Source organism: Borostomias antarcticus (genome assembly GCF_949987555.1).
Source record: "Borostomias antarcticus genome assembly, chromosome: 2".
In the NCBI taxonomy this organism is placed as follows: Eukaryota; Metazoa; Chordata; class Actinopteri; order Stomiiformes; family Stomiidae; genus Borostomias; species Borostomias antarcticus.
Genome location: NC_140235.1, coordinates 40,952,361 through 40,975,686, shown reverse-complemented (window position 1 = coordinate 40,975,686; position 23,326 = coordinate 40,952,361). Strand labels below are relative to the sequence as shown.

The 23,326-nt window shown below is 52.2% G+C and overlaps 1 protein-coding gene across 1 annotated transcript in view; it reads left to right on the top strand.

Moving 5' to 3' along the window:
* The first annotated feature begins 14,606 nt into the window (after positions 1-14,606).
* rabgap1 (RAB GTPase activating protein 1) overlaps positions 14,607-23,326 on the top strand; it is a 66,794-nt gene continuing 58,074 nt past the window's right edge. Inside the window, exon 1 of the mRNA XM_084455648.1 lies at positions 14,607-14,711. The gene's annotated coding sequence lies outside the window, so the exon portion shown is untranslated. The remainder of the gene's footprint in view (positions 14,712-23,326) is intronic.

Genomic DNA, 23,326 nt, shown 5'->3' with positions numbered 1-23,326 from the left:
GAGACAGACAGGTTAGCTATCCATCTAGCTACTTCCTTTATAAACTACTCGATTTAATCTAGCTAAGTACCACAATGACAGTCAAGACAAGTAACGGTGAGTTAACTTAGCTAGCTACCTTTAGTCCAGAGATGATGATTAAAACAAACGCATATTTGCGTTCAAAATAACGGAAACTGAACATTTAACGGCTATTTCTCCGCGTGAGCATTGTGACGTGTGGCGCGGGAGAATAGTGACGTGTGGCGCGTGCGAATTGTGACGTGTGAAGCGGGAGAATAGTGACGTGTGGCGCGGGAGAATAGTGACGTGTGGCGCGGGAGAATAGTGAAGTGTGGCGCGTGAGAATAGTGACGTGTGAAGCGGGAGAATAGTGACGTGTGGCGCGTGAGAATAGTGACGTGTGGCGCGGGAGAATAGTGTGAAAGGCTGGCAGTCCTGGACAGTGAGGTGGTCGTCTCGGCTGTTTTGACATAATATAGCTACGTGACTAGCTAGCTAACTCTGAAAAACAATGTTATTATCGGCATATTACGTGTATTCCAGATGAGCTGAGACGTAAAGGGCACATTACCTGCCAGATATCCTTGCTGTCACTTGACACACCTTTAGTAAGGACGCTGCCATCTTGTGAATGTGTGTAAGGTCTTTCAGACAACCAATCAGAGCGAGCGTTGGGGAGGGACGTTTCTTAACTTTCGCAAACGGTCTTTGTCGCCCCCTATTGGTCGTGATATTCACTGTTCATCCAGTAGTCTAATAGGCTCTGTGCACCAGCTCCACTACTTCCTGAAAGTCACTTGGCATCTTTATTTCCAGTCCTATATGATTGGATTAAGTGATTAATCAGGTGTGCACTGGGTCTGCCACACACCTGATTAATTAATGAATCCAATCATATAGAACTGGAAATAAAGATGCCAAGTGACTTTCAGGAAGTAGTGGAGCTGGTGCACAGAGCCTATTCAATGTCACAATTCATTTTTGAGATTCAAGATTTAAGATCCGTTTTATTGGCCATATATACACACATACTAGGAATTTGACTAGGGTAATGTCATATGCTGTGCAATACACAGTGCAATATGTTAAATATGATAAACTGTTAAAAAGGGAGGCACAAATGCAAGTTATGTAATATATACAGAATGGAGTGTGGTACGGTGTGTGTGCAGAGAGTAGTGTGATAGATAAGCCCTGCTATACAGTGTGTGTGTAATGTGTGTGCCGTTGAGGTACTGTATGTAGAACGGAGGTCAGAGGTCATGAGCAAGTGGTGCAAGGGTAGTCAGTTGGGGGGGTGGGGGGGGGGGGGCAGATGTGGAGAGGTCCGGGCCCCTGCTGCTGGTGGGGGGGCTGTGTTGATGCTGTTGAGTTGGGTGGCGGGGCCCCATTGTTTTTTGTTTTGTAGTTTGTAATCTGAGGCCTTTCCAGACAGACGACGCATCACCATCTGAGAAGTGGTGTTGGAGTTTCTCAGAGTAGCGTTGTTTATCCTCCTTCACTGCCGTGCTAAACCTGTACTGGGCCTCTTTGAACCGGTCGTTATCCCCTCTTCTACCTGCGTCCTCTTTCTCCAGCCTTGACTTCCTGAGTCGGGCTGTGAACCAGGGCTCGTCGTTGTCGTATTTGATCTCGGTGCGGGTTGGAACGACTTCGCTCTCGACGAAGCTGATGTGTGATGACTATCTGTGTACTCGTGCCTCAGCATGGGGTGGAATAAACACGCTAGCCAAAACTAAGGACCTCATGGGGTGAACTGTACTGTGTTCCAATTTGCAAGACAAAAAAGTACTAGTACTAGTATTCAGATGGACGTTGAACACATTCTGACTGTAGCTTCTCATTTTCAGTCTGTTTTCTGACTGGCCTCGATTGGCCAGAGCCTGACTAGCTTCTGTTGCAAAGTGAGTTTAATTTAATCCAAAGCATAAAAGAAGACTCAAAGACAGAAGTTCAAGACTATTTTATTCATAAAATATATTACAATAAAAATTATAATGATTCACAATACTAACCTTTAGTGTTGATCTGTGAGTTACAAATCAGAAATATTTGCTCCTAAATTGTATCACAGACCGGGTGACAAAGGAAAAGGAGGGATAAAAAAAACAATACAAAAGACATTTTCTCACAGACATCAGGGATTCCAAATGTGTCACTACACCCCAGTGTAAACACAAATCCACCCACCTTTACAGTCACGTCAAAGAAAGAAAAAATCAATTTCACGTCACATCACTCATCGGGTCACATTTCCGTCCTCTCTGTGTGTGAGAGAGGAGAAGGGAAAGGGGGGTGTGTGGGAGGGGTGTGTGAGAGAGGAGAAGGGAGAGGGGGGGGTGTGTGGGAGGGTGTACTACATCGTTTCACTGGGTTGTCTGGCCCGTTTAAGGGTGGGGGGTGGAAGGGGGTTAAGTGCCAAAACCCACCATACTACTGGCTAATAGGTCCAGGGCCAAGAAAGGAGGAGGAGTCTAAACACAAAGATTGCAATTCGCACGAGTGCCCTCTTGTAAAGTATCCACAGACATGTACAGATGCAATGAAACACAACACATGACAACGAGGAAAAAATATAAATGCTTTGGAAAAATGGCTGAATGTTGTTGGAGGAGTTGGGGTAGACGTTGGTTTTTGAAAATAAATCTTGATCTTCATCACAGTCTGTCAGTTTCATTCTCTAACAAATAATCCAGTTCACAAGATTAGGTCCATTTGTGTTGATGCTTATCTAAACTAGCTTATCCACTTGGTGCGTCTGATATGTTACAGTATGAACAAATAACTCTGAAGTTACACAATAGAATTGGAACACAGCAAATATACAGTCGGTAAACTTCCCTTCCTGATTCTGTGAAAGTCACATGACGTCGTGAAAACATTGAACAGTGCTGTGTGTGCCATGGCAACGCAGAAGACAAGTTATATAAACAAAGTCTATCAAAGTTTGGCATGACATGACCTGGTCACCACCAGACCTGCTTCTTCAGCGCGCGCTCTCTCTCTCTCTCCCTCTCTCGCTTCACTAACTCTACTTGAATCTCTCCAAGATGGATGACTGACATGACGGAGGAGCTGTCTAAATCAACCCCTACACGCTGACCAAGACCGCAGGGCAAACCAGCCTGACCTCACACTCTGATTCACCTGACCAAGTGAAGTGAGGAGGGCAGCAAAATTCAGGGAATTAACAGGGAATAAACCGGAGATTTACCGGAATAAATGATGTTTTCCGGATTATTCCAGTTAATTCCCCTTCATTCCCTTAAATTCCCGTTAATGTGGGAAGTTTGTGAATATTCCCGGAATTTTACAACTCTAGAAGTGAGACCATAACATGAGCCTAGCGGTCAGTCCAGTTGAGTGGGAGATCTAAGGATAGCTAGCTACAGGAGGTCGTCCAAACTAAGGCATCACTGGACCGGACCATGGACCGTTTGAGGCCAGGCCACGTGTCCAGTCAGACATGCAGTGATCAAAGCTGTTTACAGAACAGTGACGATGGTCAAACACGTGCCTCTAGGTGAGCTCTTCATTCAACATGGAGCATGGGTTGGGATGAAGGTGACTGATAACAGTACTACAGTTTTAGTCTAAGCATGAACTCAATCTACAGTATGGGCATGTCTTTGAGTGACAGCTAACTAAGGGGGTGTAGCAGCAATAGGGTTTTGGAGAGGAGGTGTAGGCACACTCAGTCACACTCACTGAGCAGAGGACCACTTGTGTACGATGGAAATGGATCGGCAACACCTTGGTTAACACGCTTTCTTTCAGCTACTTGAGGTGCACTTGATTTATCTCGCCAGACAACTGGAGAGCTGCGTTTACACTTTAGGGACTATTCCACAGGTACTGAATCACCACGCCACTAGCAAATCAAGTGCACCTGAGTATTTGTATGACAGCCAACAGTAAAAGTATATACATAAGAGACTATTTTGCTCCCAATAGAGAACCAGTGCTGGCCCTCGGTTCCCTCACTCTAGAACCGTTACTGTCCATCCCATCGCTGGACACTAAAATCCACCACCACAACAAACACAAACATTGCATATTTTATAAGCCCCCCCCCCGTACCAAAAACAGACTAGATCCACAGGATGGAAGCTTTCCACTACTCCCCCACGCCGCCATGATGCTCTGCTAGACGATCGTCTCCACGGTAACAGTCTATACTCGTATATACGCCCGCCGCCATTTTGTGAAGTCCTGTGGACTGTCCAGGTAGCAGCCGCTCAACACCGCTCACAAATACTGCTGTTACCGGTCACCAAGCAGCGATAGATCTCTGAATATTGACTTTCACATCAACCTATCAAATCACCAGGATCACCAGGGGGGCGGGGCTAAGGGAAGATAAAAGAACTGAAGCTCTAAACTAACGAGCTAAAACAAACTTCATACTTAAATACTGCAAATGACTCCCCTGGCCGCGCCCCAATATTGCTGCCCGGTGATTCAGGTCTGATGTGGGGTCCTGATTGAGGCGAGGTCTCGGGTGCCGGTCCAGACCCCCAGGGGGCATCTGTCCGCACCAGCGGGCGTGTTTCTGACGCACCTTTCTCCGGCCCGCACCGCAGCGAGACGGTCAGGCGCCTTTAGCCAATCCCGGTGACACGAGTGGTCCGCGGGAGCCAATCACAAGGCCGTGCTTGCGGAGGAGGGCGGGGTCTGGGAGGTAAAGCTGCCCTGATTGGCTCAGTCTAGCTGGAGAGATGAGGCGGAGGCGGAGCTTAAGGAAGAGAAGGATGATGAGGTGAAAACTCGTTGAGGTAAGAAGGGAAAGTGCTCAGGTGTGGTTGTGCTCGTTACAGTTGACATGTGAGCCGGGTGACATCACAGCAAGTCAAAGTTCCATGTGTGCATGTGCTTGTGTGAGGACACACATCTGGGGACAGTCTACGTCCTGTGAATGTTTAAATTCAGTTACGGCCGCTCAAATACTACTTAAGAATGTTGTTCACCCTTTATAACTACTCTTCGTCATTATCCAGCGCCACACATTATTCACCAACAAAAAGGCACGCTCACGGTCTGTTTCTAGCGGTTATAAAACAAATTCTTTCAAGCTATGATGTGGCGAATAGCTAGATATTTCAACTACTTGAGAACTTGAAACTCTTGTGACACTCCTACATATTCATCCATAATCCTAATTTGCTTCACGTGATCCAGTTTCATAATCCCAGTACGTCTACAACGCGCAAACGTGACTGAGAAGGAGGAGCCTGTGGAGGAAGGAGGAGCCTGTGGAGGAAGGAGGAGCCTGCATCGCGTTCCAATCCGTTATCCGTTTGCTTTCGGGGGAGCGCCGGCCGCAGTGCATCCTGGGAATGCTCAGACCTCCAGGCCCTCGCGGGAGAAGAAGTCCTCCAGCTCGCACAGCCTCTCGATCAGCATGACGTCCAGGTCCACCTCGTCCCTCCGCCCCCTCCGGCCACGCCCCCAGGGCCCGCGCGGCGGCGCCTGATTGGCCCGCCCCTTGCGCTTGCGCGGCACGGTGAAGTCCGGGAAGTCCAGCACCCTCTTCCTCTTCTGGTTCCCGATGCAGACCAGAGAACCGTTCTTCTCCTTCGGCTCCTCGAAGATGGTCTCCAGACTCCTGAGAGCACGGAGGAGGGGAGGAGAGAGGGAGGGAGGGAGGGGTAGAGAGGGAGGGAGGGGGAGAGAGAGAGAGAGGGAGGGGTAGAGAGGGAGGGAGGGGTAGAGAGGGAGGGAGGGGGGTAGAGAGGGAGGGAGGGGAGGGAGGGAGGGGGAGAGAGGGAGGGAGGGAGGGGGAGAGAGAGAAAGGGAGAGAGCGCTTTGAGTGCCGCTAAAGTGGAAAGGCGCTATATAAGTGCAGTCCATTTACCATTTACCATTCCTTGCCAGGTAATGATCAGCTGGTCTCAGGCCCATTGAGAAGTCTCACCTGTTGGGAGTAGGGGATTTGTAGTTTTTGATGCTCAGCTGGCCTCAGGCCCAGTGAGAGGACTCACCTGTTGGGAGTAGGGGATTTGTAGTTTTTGTTTGTGTAGATCTCCTCTAGGCTGAACTCCTTCTTCTTGAGTCTGGTAGTGAGAGAGCAGGAGCAGGTTAAGACCTAGCAGCTCACCCAGAAGGCCTGATTCACACATACGCTGGCGTGGCTGTAACCGCGGGCGCTACGCTAGTAGCTAGTAGCCTTGCATCAGCGTCCCTATTGGTTTGTGTGAAATAGCACTTGCGCTCGCGTTAAGTTAGCATTTTTGTCATGACACACGTTTCTAGTCAATGAGAGCATTCTCAAATCGCTCGTCCAGTTCCATACACAACCCTCGTCTTACGCACTAATCAAAAGCATGCAGGTGAAGGACAAACAAGATGGCGGCACGTTCTCTTTGCCCTCTGTTAGGGCTCGCTGTTCCCTCCAGCTCTAATCAGCGTCTAGGGAGAGCGGGCGGATCCTAGACACCAACGGAGACACCAGCCTGCTGGTCTCACCTCTTTGGTTTGGGCAAGCCCATGGGTGTGAGGTTGTTGTCGGGTTTGGGAACGGTTTTCCTGATGCGGATCTGTGACACCCTCTTACTACAGCGCTGGCCAGGCTGGGGGCCCCCTCCAGGGTCATACAGACCCCCCTGAGAGAGGGAGGGGAGAGGGGGGGGGGGGAGAGAGGGAGGGGGAGAGAGAGGGAGAGATAGAGGGAGGCGGAGAGAGAGAGGGAGAGAGAGAGGGAGAGAGAGAGAGAGGGAGGGAGGGAGGGAGGGGGAGAGAGAGGGAGAGAGAGAGGGAGAGAGAGAGGGAGGGGAGAGAGAGAGAGAGGGAGGGGTGGAGAGAGGGAGGCAGAGAGAGAGAGGGAGAGAGAGAGGGAGGGAGGGGGAGAGAGGGACGAGAGAGAGAGAGAGGGGGGAGGGGGAGAGAGAGAGGGAGGGAGGGGGAGGGAGGGAGAGAGAGATAAGATTCAATGATTTTAGTGAAACAGATTCAATCCATCCCTTAGAGCAACTATGAGTACTTTTTGACTGGTTATAAAACCATCTCATTTTAATACCGATGCCTCTACATGACCTACATTAGCAAATGTGTCCATCAGTGAGAAGACTGGCTGCTTCTTATTCTATAGATATCTGCTCGGGTCGTCCAGAAAGGACTAAACTATTTATTTAGCTCGTCGCTTGTTATCCTGATGAGTAGCGTGTTTTCGCTGGCTTCCAAAACGAAAATGGGCTCGGCGAGAGATATTTACGACAGGAAGCGGTGGTGCTCATGGGAAATGTAGTCGGGGGTCTTTCAGAGAAAACGCAACCGCTTTTGTCCACAGGTGGCGCTAAAATCAACACAAACTGAAAAACTGCTCATAGCGTCTTCCGGCGTGTTCCGTGTGGATCAGTAGCGGGTCTCACCTCGCGGGCCACCGCGCGGCCATGCAGACCCGGGTACTTGACGTTGACGCCTGCCCTGGCGAAGCTGGGCTCGGGCAGGTGGAGGTCTAGACGCAGGGTCTTGGCACCGTGGCTGGCGGGGAGAGTCCGGTCGGGGGGGACCCGAGCTCGGCGTAGCCGTCGTACCGGAGGAGGGGGCAGGGCGGCGCTAGAGGAAGACACGCGCTCAAACGTTAGGACAGACGACGGAGCCAGAGTCAGAGACACATTTTCATTGGACTATCGGTGACCATTTATCTGAAGTTGACATTAAGTACGATGTAGTACTACTACCTCCTGGCCTACTGCCTGTAGTAACATCATCATATCTACGTAAGAACTACAGGAGTTTAATGTAAACTATTACCAGACTATCTTTCTGGAATATTCTTTGAACTTAATTTGTATCTGTGTTGAAGACTAGCGCTGCATCACCTCTCTATGAAATATTTGGCGGGCCAATCACAACCGTTTATCTAATATGGGGCGGGTTTGATACGACGACTGCACCCATTTGATACGACGACACGACGGCAAACCCACGTTTCGTTGCTCTGATTGGTTATAGGTCTATCCAATTGCGTCCAGCGGCGTTTTCATCTGGGACCGCTGATAACCCCCCTTGGAAATCGAAAACAAACTTCTCATTCTGCGAATTGGGTCTAGCTAGCCAGGCTAGCTGCAGACGGTAGCTAGCGACTCACCTTGAAGATGTGGAATTTCTACCAAAGGGCGTCACGATCCCACCTCCTCGCGCATAACTACAAACACACAACAAACAAACAAACATTCTTTCAGTTTCTTTTCAAGGTAACATTGCCACATATAATATCTAAGGGGGTGCAGGACGAACCAGTGGTCGTTGTCCATTCCTGGGGGTCCGGTGTAGTCCTTGAGTGGGGACGCGGGGGGGCTCTTGATCCCGAACGCCACGACCCGACACGTCACCACCTCCACGGCGGCCGGCGACAGCCTCATGAGGGGGGCGGGGCGCCGGTGCCGGAACCAGAGGCGGAAGGAGGCGGGGGAGGAGACGGCGAGCGCCGTGCCCAGCCCGGGGAACCCTCCCTGGGGGAGGAGGGACGCGGGGTGGCGGGCGGAGGCGCGGAGCAGCCACGACAGACTCTGCTGGAAGGCGGCGGCGGAGGTCAGGGGTCCGTCTCCGTCTTCCCCCGGCGGTTTGTGGGGGGGCGGGCTGTTGCTGTCGCTGCTGGGGGGGGACCAGGCCCCCGGGCTGAGCTGCAGGGGGGAGAGGGGCAGCGTGGGGTCACCCAGCAGCACCAGGGGCAGCCATTGGTGGGGCTTTTTGGCGTCCACCCCCAGCGGGGAGGTGGATCCCCCGCAGCCGCCCCCTTTCAGGCTCCGCCTCCTGGACCGTGCGGCCTCCGTCTCCCGGTGGTGCTGGAGCTTGGAGCTGAGGCAGCGCGGGAGGTTGGCCAGCGCGCCCGGGGCCGCGCCCTGGGGTCGGGGGAGGTCGGGGGTGAGGCCGGGGCCGGGGGGCATCAGGCTCGAGGCCGTTTCGGCCAGCTGGAGCAGCAGCGACCCGTGGCCGGCGTCGGCGGAGGCCGAGATGTCGACCAGCAGAGTTTTAGACGAGCCGTTCCTCGGAGACGACAGCTTGGCGGCCGCCGTAACGCGGTCCAGGGATTGGCTGGGGGAGCGGAAGGGGAGGAGGGATCTGTCCCAGGCGTCCCTCCCCCTCTGAGGGTCCCCGCCCGGGTACGGCGGACAGGACTGGGGGTACGAGAGTCCCTCCGGGGACGTCAGCTGGCGGTAGGACGACTGGGACAACAGCAGAGACTGGGGGTTGAGCAGGGGGAGGACTCCCGCGCCCGAATCGCCGACGCCCGGCTTTCCCCCGCCGCCATAGGGGACCCGCACGCTCTCCAGGAAGCGCTCGTGCTGCCTCTGCCTCTCGTCGGCCGCCGGCGCCGGACCCGCGGAGCTCTGAGGCCCCCCGGGGCCCGGGGCGGAGGAGGGCCGCTGGCGGGGGCCGTTCTGGCCAGACTCGTCCACGAGGTGGCGCTCGCCATCGGGAAACGTCTTCGCTTCCCTTTTGCGCTTCTTCTTCTTCCTCTCGGCCTTCTTGCCGTCCTCTTCCCTGGAGCGATGGGAGGAGGACTGGCTGTCGGTGCAGGGTGGACTAGTGATGCCTGATTGGGGGTGAGTGCAGGGTGGACTAGTAATGCCTGATTGGGGGTGAGCGCAGGGTGGACTAGTGATGCCTGGATGGGGGTGAGTGTGGGATGGACTAGTGATGCCTAGTTGGGGGTGAGCGCAGGGTGGACTAGTGATGCCTGGATGGGGGTGAGTGTGGGATGGACTAGTAATGCCTGATTGGGGGTGAGCGCAGGGTGGACTAGTGATGCCTGATTGGGGGTGAGCGCAGGGTGGACTAGTAATGCCTGATAGGGGGTGAGCACAGGGTGGACTAGTGATGCCTGGATGGGGGTGAGCGCAGTGTGGATTATTGATGCCTGGATGGGCATAGCTAAGGGGTGGACTAGTGATGCCTGATTGGGGGTGAGTGTGGGATGAACTAGTGATGCCTGGATGGGAATAAGTAAGGGGTGGACTAGTGATGCCTGTCCGGGGGTGAAAGCGGGATGGACTAGTGATGTCTGGGCCTGTCTGGGCATAAGTATGGGGTGGACTAGTGATGCCTGATTGGGGGCAAGTGTGGGATGGACTAGTGATGCCTGTCTGGGCATAAGTATGGGGTGGACTAGTGATGCCTGATTGGGGGTGAAAGTGGGATGGACTAGTGATGCCTGGATGGGCATAGCTAAGGGGTGGACTAGTGAGGCCTGATTGGGGGTGAGTGTGGGATGGACTAGTGATGCCTGGCTGGGGAAGAGACATCCTGACCACCTCCCCTAGCCTGTTCCCCCCGACTGTAACGGAATGTGCCGACTGTGAACGCGCTCCCGTGGGGGTCGACTGGACCCCGGTAAAAACGCCGGCCATCCTACTGCTGGTCATGTCCGGACACTTAGGAACACTAGCGCCGATGGGCGGAGCCTGCGACCGGGCGAGTAAGTGCGAGTGGGGAGCGTGCGGAGGTAAACGCGGCTCCAAGCCCGCCGCCGCCGACATCCCGGTCCCTTGAGCCTCCTCCGATTGGCCCTTCAGCGGGAGGATGGGCGTGTCCTGGCTGTCGCTGGACTCCGTGTCGGCCAGGGCGGAGTTAACCAACCACGTGAGGGCGTCCCGCCCCCTTTCCGCCGCCAGCTCCATATCCAGGTCTTCAGAGTCGGAGACGGGGGAGTAGCTTCTCTGTCCGCCCCCCTCTGGGACCCCCGGCGTGGGGGCGTTCCCCTGGGCCGTGACCGGGGGGCCGAATCCTCCTCCTAACGTCTGTGCACCCTTGGTGTCCCTCGTGACGTCTGGACCCATGCTGGGTGTGAAGGCGGCCATCTTCCACGGACCCCCGGCGATGCTCCCCTTGTCTGCGTCCGTGCGAGAAGAACCCGAGCCAAACGGAGGGGTTGGACTGTGCGGTAGAACCTTGGTGAATTCCACCTTTTCTTCTTTCAAGGTTTTTGGCTCCGTTCCTGCATGGGCACAAGAACAAGGACAAGCCAGGGGAACCACTTTAGAACGGTTCTTGTTCTCCTGACGCTGGCTACAGACCGTTTCATGGATGTTCATATTCAAAACAATAACTCCGCTTCGGTCCATCTCAACATCCGGTTTGCCGCGACGATAACACAAGCTAGCTAGCGTTAGCGGTGGTAGCTAGCTAATGTAGTCAAGAATTCACATCTAAAAATGTCAAGTTAGAATACAGAATTTCAATGATCAGTTACATTTGAATATCACTGCGTCAATCACATCCGAACGTGTTCAGCTAACGTAGCTTGCTAGCGAACATTCCCTCGGACGCAAACTCTCCCTCGCCCTCGGAGGCGAAAAGTGACGGACCACCAGTTTTTTTCTCTCATGTATTTGGGAAGGTGGTCATCTGACTATGTTGAACAATCAAAAGTGGGCCTTAAAGTCGCAATGAAACGGACGTTTGAGATCATCTCACTTCCGTAGTCCGACGCAAACAAGCTATGAGGGTGGGACATATGTTTAGAGGAATTTGATTGGAACATTGACAAGTGGACGGGTTTTAAGAACTTTAGACAGATTCGATAGAAGGATAGCGTTGATTGACGGGTGGATGTCGTGAGATTATTGGCCTAAAATCTAAGGTACCTGTTGTCGTCATTGCACGTGACCTACCGTTTTCCAGGAAGTAAGAAATTATATACTTTGATATAAGATTACAACAAAAGCAGAACTTTGTAATTGTTTTGGCATACATCGTTGAATAGGTGAACACTATGACCAATTATGTGAACCAACATGGGACAGAATTCTTTTTTCATTTCAGTGCGACTTTAAGTTCTAATAAGTTGCGAGCCCCTGGTGAGCAGTACATCCCCTTCCTCCTCACCCAGGCCGTGGGCCGGTGACGGGTCACGGTCCGGTTTGGCGAACGTGCTGAAGGACATCCCCCGACACAGCTGCTCCACCCGGCTGCTGATCAGCGCCAGGCTGCTGCTCTGGACCGATCCCTGCTGGCACAGCTGCTCCACCCGGCTGTCCACCGCCTCCACGCGCTGGCACAGTGAACCCAGCGCGCCCGTGAGCAGGCTCTTCATCTCGGCCAGGTGGGCGGCCAGGCAACGCTCCAGGGGGCCCAGCTGCTCCCCCGTGGGACCTGCGGGGGGGGCGGGGGGGCAGGCCGGGGGCGTGGTCCAGGGAGGGGCCCTGGACAGGCTCTCTGTGGGGGGGGAGGGGGACAAGATGGGGGGAAAAGGGGACGGGGTAGTGCACAGAGAGGTGAAAGACGAGTGGAGGAGAGGGAGGAGGAGGAGGGTGGTGGGGAGGAAAAGTAGCAGAGGAGGTGAAGAAGAGGAGGATGAGGAGGAAAAGAAGTGGAGAAGGAAATTGAGGAGGCGGCGTTAGTGGGATGTCTTACATCTGCCTTAATTAATCCTGCAACTCTCTTCCCTGAAGTGTTCACTTGTCTGCTATTCTCCATACTCCATGGATCCTAAAGCACATGTTTGGTGTAGGTTTTAAAGTCCTTGCATGTTTACCTTCATGACTGACGTTAACCCACAGATTGCTTTTCATGTTTTCTCTATGAAGGCCGTGGACCTGAAAACGACAAAACATTATGAGCAAATGAGTTCAGGAACCTGACGAAGATCGCATGATCCAAACATTGTTTGGGTAATAAAGAAGTCTAGTGTGATATCGGTGTACGGTCTCAACTCTCTCTACAACAAATCAACAACAAGACTAAACTAGGTACTAGACACATAGAGGCCAGTGCAGCGGATTCACCTGGAAGTCGGTCAGGAGCCTGTGCACTGATCTGGGATCAGCGGAGACGCCGGCCCCGTAGACGTGTCCCAGACCGGGGGGTGGTGATCCCAGGACGACCTGCCTCTGGTCAGCTGTGACCTGCCCCGCCCTCTGACCCAGATCCATCCCCAGCCTCTCTCTACCCTCCACTGGTCTGTAGGTCTGGTGGGGCAGCGTGACGGACCTGACGCCCACCACCGTCCTGAAGTCCCTCTCCTGGTGGCGGTGGTGGGGTGGAGGGACGCAGGCCGGGGTGGAGCATGGTGGACCAGGGGTGTTGGGTAACTGCTGGCCCACTCTCGCATCAGGCGGTGGGGATGAGAACATCGTCACATGGGCTACAAGAACCAGGTGAACAGGGGGAACAGGGAGAAGAGAGAGAAAGAGGGTGGTTAGCTGGCTGCCTGATACTTTAACTCATTGTATGAACAGGGGAAATGAATAAGCTGATACTAGTTAACCAATGGAACGTCACAGGCTAGGGCTCGTGCCATAGAACGCAATTTAAACTATGGAACGTCACAGGCTAGGGCTCGTGCGATAGAACGCAATTTAAACCATCATGCACGAGCTTTGTAACTGTCATTTCGGTTGGTTATTTTGTGCTTAGCGTTAGCTTAAATTAGCATCATTTACTATTCTTAGCAAGCTTACCAACAAACTATTGGAAACTAGCTGATAAGTCATGAAGGTGAGGATTTAAATGTGGGGGATGATGACGGTTAGGATGAGGACTGGGTTTAAGCCGTTAACTTTGTTTAGTAAGGTTAGTAGGGATGGTACCGAGGCTAGCTGGGTGACGGTTGGTAGCTTAGCTACGGGTTTATCCGGGCCCTGACTTTACAACACAACACCCAACGCTGAGGTGAAGTAACGTATTTAGACAGTTGACCGGGTTTTTAACATGAAGCCACTAACCTTGGCTCGTCTTCACTCCGATCTGTGAGAAAACACAGTGGAAACTGCTTCCGATGCTCCTCTCAATGCAAAAATCCAGCTATTTCATTCTCGTTGTCTCTACTCTACATCTGCCGCTGAGAGTTAATCAGAGTTAGGAGTGAACCCAGCACAAAGCAGGTTACACAAAAACAACCCCATCTACAGGGAGAAAAAGGTGTTTATATATTTATATCAAAACTAGCAATGCAGTGTTTCATCTGGGCTGGTTTGATAACAGTCAAGAGGTTTAAGGGCACATAAACGAATGAGAATCGGATGATCTAGACAGGAGTAAATCCATTTCCTTTTGGGGTTTTTTATGGAAGTGAGGAACCTCGATGAATACCAGCTCCACCTACTGGGCTGGAGTGAGCACGACATCTTGCGGGTTTGCTTGTGTTTTTGTCTTTTTTGCATTACATTACAGTCATTTAGCAGACGCTTTTATCCAAAGCGACTAACAATAATTGCATTTAACGTAGGAAGAGCCAATGTACTACTACTCACCAGAACTCACAAGTGCATCTTCTTTCTAAACAAGTGACTAAGAGCATAATCTAGTGCTGACGGCAAAGTGCAAGAATAGCAATCTAAAGTACAGTGCCATATAATATAATAAGTGCTTAGGTGGGAGGATTGTTGTAGTACTTCTTGAAGAGATTTTGCTTGCCTGTTTACATCACATATGGAATTATTATATTCTTAACTCAAGACTTACGTTTATTGATCAATAATTGACAAATTTGACCTTGTAAAACTATCTCTTTCTTATTTACTTCTTATAACATCCTTCTGACTCTCTATCAAAACCCAAAAACTGACCTCAGACCAGCAGCTGGAGAAACCTCCCCCTCCCCTCCTCCCGCAGCGCGCATGCGCAGTGGCCGTGGCTGTGGGGTTGGTTGTGTTGACAGCAGCAGCAGCAGGGAACAGCACCAGTGAACGCTGTGGCTGATGTAGTGGCAATAGAGGCAATGTTATGTCAACCGTGTTTGGAATAATACACTATTTTGGAAACAGGTAAGCTAGTCTACACATTTATGCCTTTCTCTTTGGGATAATTAAAGATAAGCACCCCTCCCTTCGTCAGCCTAGGTGTTACTATTGTCGCTAGCTAGCTAGCATTAGCTGATGTTAGCCATGTCTAGCCTGCTAGCGTCATAACAGCGAATGTGTTGTGCGTTAGCTAGCCAGCCGAGCCTGGTCGAATAACCACCCAGCCTGGTGGAATAAAGGCCTAGCTAGCTGCTGCACTGCGATGTGGATGGTTGGTTTCACGTTAGCCACATTTGATTTGAGCTCACGTTATAGTCGTTTCAATATATTATTCACTGAATGGTGCATCACGCTGCTGTTCTAGCCATCTAACGTTAGGTGGTGACTAGCTAGCTATACATGACGTCAGGTTACCCACCAAACCGGACTGGACTCGAGAGCGTATAGCTCATGTTAGCTAACGGTGATATCGAAGTAGCTGTCGTAGCAGGTTGCACTATGGAGCTGGACCAGCTGGACCAGCTAACGTGTCGGCCTAGATAGCTTCTCTTGTGGGCGATATGACACATTTCTGTAGTTAAACACAGCTAATGAATTCGCCAGATATCGGCTGTCTGAATGAGCTGTGTGACAGACAGACAGACAGACAGACAGACACACAGACAGACAGACAGACAGACAGACAGACAGACAGACAGACAGACAGGCAGACAGACAGACACGAGCTCGGGTGGTGATGATAGGCAGCGGTTGTCATGGGAACGCGGACAGGTTCCCCGTCTCGAGCCTGCCTCACCTGAGCTCGAGAACACCACCGAGCTGGAGAACACCACCGTAGAACCCAACAGCTGCACCCTCCGCTTCAAACAATTATGCAAATATTTATTTAGCCGGAACAACTGCCCGTGCTTGCATAACAGGGCACGCTACCGGTCCTTATCAATGAAGGGGGTTATTGTTGGCTGTTGAATGCAAGGACCACATGCTGCTGGATAGGCAGACAGGCAGGAGTTCTGTTATTTCCCATAGTGTCATGGATAGTCAGTCATCACAGCCTAAGACTCAAAAATAGCCTAACACATGACTGTATGAAGAGGGGGATATAGCATTTTTTAGTGCCATGTTTAAGTCAAAGGAAGATCTGTCTTTGCTAGATAGTTACAACTTTAATGATCGCCCAGGAGGGGGAATTTGCCCCCCACGGCCAGGTGTACAGTACTGCTGGCCCCCACAGAGCAGAGTGTCTATGAGTCAGTACAGTGCTGTCTGTTTCTAGTCCTGGCCTAAATACATCTCCTTTGTGGTTGACATGGCTTGTTGGCGTGTGTATGGCCTGGATGAGCGCCTACGACGTCTGTAGCTCAGGAGGACGATCGTAGGGACGGCGGTTCGAATCCCGCCTCCTCCTGACGACATGTCAAAGTGTCCTTGGGCAAAGACGCTGAACCCTAAATTGCTCCCAATGAGCAGGTTAGCACCTTGCATGGCAGCTGCCGCCATTGGCGTGTGAATGAGAGGCCTTCATTGTAAAGTGCTTTGGATAAAAGCGCTATAAGTGCAGTCCATTTACCTTTACCATTTATGTACTGTAGCATGCCACCTGGTCTTCCATCCCAGTTCTCTACACCTGGTTCCCCAATTCTCGATTTCCATACCCTCTCCTCTCACAGAAAATCCCTGCATCGGCTAGATGCATTGTAGGCTTGGAGGGGGCTATCCAGGGGCAACTTCAGCTGCTTTCTCACACCATCAGTCTGTTCCTTTAGTGGGCAGAGCAGAGACGTGCACCACCACACGCAGAGAGACAGGTAGTCTCGCTCAGAGAGACAGGTAGTCTCGCTCAGAGAGACAGGTAGCCTCGCTCAGAGAGACAGGTAGTCTCACTCAGAGAGACGGGTAGTCTCGCTCAGAGAGACGGGTAGTCTCGCTCAGAGAGACAGGTAGTCTCGCTCAGAGAGACAGGTAGTCTCGCTCAGAGAGACAGGTAGTCTCGCTCAGAGAGACAGGTAGTCTTGCTCAGAGAGAGACAGGTAGTCTCGCTCAGAGAGACAGGTAGTCTCGCTCCCCAGACGGTAGAGCAACTGGAAATGTGAGATGAGGAGTCAGGAAGCGGTGTTCATATGTCCAGGCAAGTTTAGATGTGTCGTGTGTGATGTGGGCATGTTATGATTGCAGTAATACTGTCCTGTATTGTGCAATTTCTTTCTTGAGGGAAGGCCTACAACCATGGATGTATTAATAGAACTACAATTCCACACGTCCCATTTCTATGTCCCGTTGTCTGTGATCACGCACGGCGTCGTAACGTCTGATTGGGTCTGTCCGAGACGGTAGGACTGACACTTTCGATCGTGCGGTCAAAAGTGTGAGGGGTTCAGCGGGATCATGATTTTTCAAATGGCTCAGTGTATCCCTGGCTCGTTCTGTTGCTAGCTTTAGAGGACATTTACACCATGATGGGTCCTGATGCCCTTTCTGAAGAGCCAGCTTACTGACTGAGCTCCTGGAAGCTGGCTACTGCTGAGTTCTGTTCTATTTTGAATGAGATGGTTATCACCCCCCCCCCCCCCCCCTGCACACACACACACACACACACACACATACACACACACACATACACACACACATACACAACTGTGAATCAGGGAATCTGTCTCTCTCTCCTCTGTTTTTGTGCAACTCTACTCGTGACTCGTCTATCTTGTCTGTCAACATTCCCCTCTCTTTCAAGATCCAATTTTCCCTCTCTTTCTCTCCCTCTCTCCCTCCCTCCCTCTCTCTCTCTTTCTCTCTCCCTCCCTCTCTCTCTCTCTGTTCCTCTGCTCTGCTCTTTGTGAAGTCACTGCTGTGAGTGTGTTTGAAGCAGACATGTTTCAGTGCCCCCGGCTGTCATCCTGTCCCTGGTGAGACGCGTGGAGAGCTCAGCTGGCGGCACTCAGAACAGCCCCGGTTCATCCGCACAAAGAGAGACAGAGGAAAGGATTGCGTGAGAAAAAGAGAGGGAGAGGGGGATAGATGGAGAGAGAAAGGGGAAGAGAGAGAGAGAGAGAAGTGGTTTGCAGATCTACTAAATCCTGTGCGAATCCATTCACGATATGGTCACAAACACCGAATCGGGTGTCACATCCAGGGCTGTGGGCGTTAGTGGGCGTTAGTGGGCGTTAGTGGGAGTTAGTGGGAGTTAGTGGGAGTTAGTGGGCGTTAGTGGGAGTTAGTGGGAGTTAGTGGGGGTTAGTGGGTGTTAGTGGGAGTTAGTGGGAGTTAGTGGGCGTTAGTGGGAGTTAGTGGGAGTTAGTGGGAGTTAGTGGGAGTTAGTGGGCGTTAGTGGGAGTTAGTGGGAGTTAGTGGGCGTTAGTGGGAGTTAGTGGGAGTTAGTGGGAGTTAGTGGGGGTTAGTGGGAGTTAGTGGGGGTTAGAGGGAGTTAGTGGGCGTTAGTGGGAGTTAGTGGGAGTTAGTGGGCATTAGTGGGGGTTAGTGGGAGTTAGTGGGCGTAAGTGGGGGTTAGTGGGAGTTAGTGGGAGTTAGTGGGGGTTAGTGGGAGTTAGTGGGCGTTAGTGGGAGTTAGTGGGTTGTAGTGGGGGCTAGTGGGAGTTAGTGGGCGTTAGTGGGCGTTAGTGGGGGTTAGTGGGCGTTAGTGGGCGTTAGTGGGGGTTAGTGGGCGTTAGTGGGGGCTAGTGGGAGTTAGTGGGAGTTAGTGGGCGTTAGTGGGAGTTAGTGGGAGTTAGTGGGGTTAGTGGGCGTTAGTGGGGGTTAGTGGGCGTTAGTGGGCATTAGTGGGGGTTAGTGGGAGTTAGTGGGGGTTAGTGGGCGTTAGTGGGAGTTAGTGGGCGTTAGTGGGGGTTAGTGGGCGTTAGTGGGCGTTAGTGGGGGTTAGTGGGCGTTAGTGGGGGCTAGTGGGAGTTAGTGGGAGTTAGTGGGCGTTAGTGGGAGTTAGTGGGAGTTAGTGGGGGTTAGTGGGCGTTAGTGGGGGTTAGTGGGCGTTAGTGGGCATTAGTGGGGGTTAGTGGGAGTTAGTGGGGGTTAGTGGGCGTTAGTGGGGGTTAGTGGGCGTTAGTGGGAGTTAGTGGGAGTAAGTGGGGGTTAGTGGGAGTTAGTGGGGGTTAGTGGGAGTTAGTGGGGGTTAGTGGGCGTTAGTGGGCGTTAGTGGGAGTTAGTGGGCGTTAGTGGGCGTTAGTGGGCGTTAGTGGGCGTTAGTGGGAGTTAGTGGGCGTTAGTGGGAGTTAGTGGGGGTTAGTGGGAGTTAGAGGGAGTTAGTGGGAGTTAGTGGGGGTTAGTGGGAGTTAGTGGGCGTAAGTGGGAGTTAGTGGGAGTTAGTGGGGGTTAGTGGGCGTTAGTGGGCGTTAGTGGGAGTTAGTGGGGGCTAGTGGGAGTTAGTGGGCGTTAGTGGGAGTTAGTGGGAGTTAGTGGGGGTTAGTGGGAGTTAGTGGGGGTTAGTGGGCGTTAGTGGGGGTTAGTGGGCGTTAGTGGGGGTTAGTGGGCGTTAGTGGGGGTTAGTGGGAGTTAGTGGGCGTTAGTGGGGGTTAGTGGGCGTTAGTGGGCGTTAGTGGGCGTTAGTGGGAGTTAGTGGTGTAAGTGGGAGTTAGTGGGCGTTAGTGGGCGTTAGTGGGAGTTACTGGGAGTTACTGGGGGTTAGTGGGCGTTAGTGGGCGTTAGTGGGAGTTAGTGGCTCTGCAGACGGAGACAACAGACACGTCGGCTTCTGCGGTCACACACACACGTTGGTATCTCCACCGTCACCTTACACACACGTTGGTATCTCCACCGTCACCTTACACACTTCAGCTCAGATCACAATGACCGCCCAGATGACGAAGACCGGGCCCGGGCTGAGCTTAAACTAGACACGACCGAGACAGAATCGAGTCGATCGTCCGGCGGCGCTGACGAGTGTTGCGATGGGAAGATAATGGTCTCCTCCTTTCCGCACGCCGGGGCCGATGAGTGTATCTGATCATCCATGTTGCCTATTGAACGTCTTGTCATGATGTTTCCCGGGGATGGATGGGATAAACGAGGTTGTCATGGTTACACACAGCTGGCAATAGTTCCAGAGGAAACTGCTTCTTACTGCATTAGCTCACCCCCCCTCCCTCCCTCCCTCCCTCCCTCCCTCCCTCCCTCCCTCCCTCCCTCCCTCCCTCCCTCCCTCCCTCCCTCCCTCCTCCCTCCTTCCCTCCTTCCACTCTCCTTTCTTCCCCTATATGGATTGAAGGAGGGAGAGAGGCAAGTGAGGAGACGGAGAGAGGGAAGTATAGAGGGAGAGGAAGAGAGGGAGGGAGAGAAGGAGGCTTGTGTTTCACTTCTTTGTCCCAGTGTCTGCAGATCCATTTGGCTGTTATACCCAGAGGCAGAGAGAGAGAGAGCGAGAGAGAGAGAGACAGTGAGAGAGAGAGAGAGAGAGAGAGAGAGAGAGACAGAGAAAGAGAGGGAGAGAGAGAGAGACAGAGAAAGAGAGGGAGAGAGAGAGAGAGAGAGAGAAAGATAGAGAGGAGGGGGAGGCGGAAGAGGAGAGAGAGAGAGAAAGAGAGAGAGAAAGAGGAGGGGGAGGCGGAAGAGAGAGAGAGAAAGAGAGAGAGAGAGAGGGAGAGAGAGAAAGAGAGGAGGGGGTGGCGGAAGAGAGAGAGAGAGGGAGGGCTGGGCTGCGCTGCGTCCGCCTGACAAGGCAGCCATTATGAGGCAGTAGAGCAGGGGACAGAGCAGAACAGAGCTGGGTGTCAGCGTCCTGTGTCACTGACCGTGGGTCTGCCAGTGTGTCCGTGTGTCGGCCATTAACCCCCCACAGGAGCGATTCACACGCTGTGATTGGGCATCATCTGCGTGTGTGTGTGTGTGTGTGTGGGGGGGGGGGGGGGGGTTAGGCCTTGGTGACCAGTCAGCAGCTCCTGTCCTGTGTGTGTGTGTGCATTGTCCAGGTGTGTGTGTTGCACTGCACTGTTAAGACAAAAAGTCTTGATGAAAGATGATTTAGCCTGATAGTGCGATTAACTGTGGTGCCACTTTCATATAAAACCACAGTGATTGGAGGGTTAAGTGGTGGCTCGTTAAGGTTGATTGGAGGGTTAGGGTTAGGGTTAAGTGGTGGCTCGTTAAGGTTGATTGGAGGGTTAGGGTTAGGGTTAAGTGGTGGCTCGTTAAGGTTGATTGGAGGGTTAGGGTTAAGTGGTGGCTCGTTAAGTCGTTCTCCAGCACTGTAGCTGACACTCCCCCAAATGCCTACTGAAAGAAGCATTGTGGCATTTGGGGACTCAGCTATCTGCTGGAGACGACTTGACCAGTAGCCACTAGCCACCACTTAGAAATCTGGACTAGTAGACACCCACTTCCTGAGGCAATAGGCTCTGTGCACCAGCTCCACTACTTCCTGAAAGTCACTTGGCATCTTTATTTCCTGTCCTATATGATTGGATTAAGTGATTAATCAGGTGTGAGGCAGACCCAGCGCACACCTGATTAATCACTTAATCCAATCATATAGGACAGGAAATAAAGAAGCCAAGTGACTTTCAGGAAGTAGTGGAGCTGGTGCACAGGGCCTATGGCATCCTCATCGCCTAGCAGGCATTTCAGGCTTGGTGCTTTAAAAAAAAAGAGCCCTAATGCATTTGAGTGATTCGTCCTGTACACATGCTGAGTAGAGCTGTTTAAAGCTTTAAATTAATGATTTTTAATGCAGCGTTCGACTCAAAGGAATACATTAATCGCTGCCTTTCGCGATTAGTATACTTCAGAGGCTAAAATCGCGCTAACGATTAATAAGCGATTAATTGCGCAGCCCTAGTGTCGTGTGCGTGTGTTCAAGTTCAAGTTTTATTCAACACTCATATGGCAGTTTCATATCCACAAAACTGTCACGAACAAGCATTTACAATGTGCACAAATATACAATATGCATCAAAATAAAAGCATTGTGCATTGTTTTGGACAGTGCGTCCTGACAGCTGGACTATGCCTGCCGGTAAAAATCTGTTGTGCGTGCGGGTGTGTGTTCACGTGCGCCTGTGTGTGTGTCCCGTGTGTGCGCGCGTGCGCGCGCGTGTGTGTATCTTTGGCCGTCTATGGCACTCAGTGAAACAGAAGCCTCCACTCCCCTGTTATGTGTGTGTTTACATGTGTTCTTGTATGCGCTTGTGTGTGTGTGTGTGTGTGTGTGTGTGTGAGCGCGCATGTGTGTGTGTGTGTGTGTGTGTGTGTGTGTGTGTGTGTGTGCGTGTGTGTGTGTGCATGTGTGTGTGTGTGTGTGCATGTGTGTGTGTCTATGTGTGTGTGTGCGTGTGTGTGTGTGCATGTGTGTGTGTGCATGTGTGTGTGTGTGTGCGAGTGTGTGTGTTGTGTGTGTGTGTGAGCGCGCATGTGTGTGTGTGTGTGCGTGTTTGTGTGCGTGTGTGTGTGTGTGTGCAGTGCGTGCGACCGTTCCTCTGGTTTCTCCATTGTTGGTCCAGGGAGGGAGGAGGACAGAAATAGCCCCGTACGTTCTGACCCTCTGCCAGACCCTGCTGCTCCCTGCTCTTCCTGTTACTCACCCCCCCCCCCCCCCCCTCGACTGCCCCCCCCCCCCCCTCTCTCAGTCTCTTTGCTTCTCTTTTCCTCTCTCTCTCTATCTTTCACTCTCTCACTTTCTCTCTCCTCTCTTCTCCCTCCCTCTCCCTCATTCTCTCACTTTCTTTCTCTCTCACTCTGCTTCTCTCAGGTCTCTCTCTCTCCCTCCCTCTCTCTCACTTTCTTTCTCTCTCACTCTGCTTCTCTCTCCCTCCCTCTCTCACTTTCTCTCTCCTCTCTTCTCCCTCCCTCTCCCTCTCTCTCACTTTCTTTCTCTCTCACTCTGCTTCTCTCAGGTCTCTCTCTCTCCCTCCCTCTCACTTTCTTTCTCTCTCTCTCACTCTGCTGCTCTCTCCCTCTCTCTCTCTCCCTCTCTCCCTCCCTTCTCTCTGACGTTTTCTTCCATTGTCAACCCTTTTCCTGAGGTGTGCTCCTGTCAAACACACACACACACACACACACACATCACGAACACCCTCCCCCCACACACACTCACACACACTCACACACAATGAACAAAGAGTTTGAAGTTGTGTCTCGCAGCTCAATTAGACTGAGCTACACGGTACAGTAGCAAGGCTACCTTTAGGCCAATCACTGTGACCGGTGAAGGGTGCATTTGCATAGCTTAGCTTCACACATAGACTGTTTTGCATGGTCTTCTCTGCTTCACACATAGACTGTTTTGCATGGTCTTCTCTGCTTCACACATAGACTGTTTTGCATGGTCTTCTCTGCACCAGAGCCAAGCGCAAACAGGAGGCCCGTCATGTGACCTGCCCTAGGGGGGGAGAGAGAAAACGATCTGTCCCTATCACTATCTGTTAGCCTGGGACTGGTTGGGCTCCTGAACTCTGGGTTGATAGATGGAGGATGGATGAACGGATGATGTTATTTTCGACCGCCACTCACACACTCTCACATCGGCCTCCTGTGGTCGTACGCCGCTTGATTTCGCATCTTCACGCCTTTTCGCCTCGCATCGCCTCCCTCTGTGAGAAAGATCCGGAACGCGTCCCCCAAGCCAGCCCCGCCTCCTCCTCCTCCTCCTCCTCCTCCTCCTCCTCCTCCTCCTCCTCTCTCGCGCGCCGATGCCGGGTTTT